The sequence below is a fragment of the Fukomys damarensis genome, unplaced genomic scaffold, assembly GCF_012274545.1.
Source record: "Fukomys damarensis isolate Sample0158 unplaced genomic scaffold, DMR_v1.0_HiC HiC_scaffold_17, whole genome shotgun sequence".
In the NCBI taxonomy this organism is placed as follows: Eukaryota; Metazoa; Chordata; class Mammalia; order Rodentia; family Bathyergidae; genus Fukomys; species Fukomys damarensis.
Window position 1 is genome coordinate 44,072,832 of NW_022900929.1, and position 977 is coordinate 44,073,808.

The following is a 977-nucleotide window of genomic DNA, read 5'->3' on the forward strand; positions in this document are numbered from 1 at the left end:
AACATTTGCAGTAACTTTTATGGGTTTTTTTACATATGCATGAGTTACTGATAAGTTTAGCAGGCTATTTAAAATGAAATAACTCTTTGAGTTTCCAGATGAAGTAGAATAAGATGTCTGGATCTTATTCATTTATCATTTCTTTCACTGAGAGTAAAATATTGTACAAAACTTTTATGAAGAAATTCTTCAAGAGCAATTTTACAAAAGATGTGCAACTTTCATACAAACTTTGCATGTTGAGTCTTTAAAAACTGAAGAATATAACATGAAAAATATAGCTTCATAAAACTAAAGGAGCATGAAATAATACACCAGTGTGAAACATTATATAGTGTGAACTTGAAATGGAGATGGAACTTTAAATATTAAAGCATAATTATATGTTTTAGACTTTTTAAAGGTTCAAGATAAATGAAAATTCCTTTTGTTGCTCTTGAGCATTCATAAATATATTACAATAAAAATTAATTGCAAGATTCTTCTCCTCTATATATTAGATTTTAAATCTGAAGCTGAAAGTCTTAGTGGATACAGCAGACATAATTACAAATGGATAATTCAGAAGAAATTTGGCTCTATCTATATTACTCTGATACCCATACAAATGTATCTCTAACATATCTATTACATGCAATAGGGCTACACTTCTACTAGTATTCCTTTCCTTCTTTGTGTCCATGAAGAGTTCAGCATATTATAGATCTTTTTAAATGGATGGTAAATATTAAAAGGAGTGTAATAAAATAGACTAATAGAATTACAATTTCCCAGAACTCATTATTATTTGAAATGGTCCTTTAAAACTTATTCATTTATATCAAATTGTTTATCAGAAAATTGAGGTTGATATTTTCCATAAACTAATAGAAATATAATTGAAATAAAACTAACCCCAGGAACACAAACAAGTCACAATTTAAAAATTTAATTGTAACTGAAAAATATGATTATGTACCCCAATGATATAATTATAA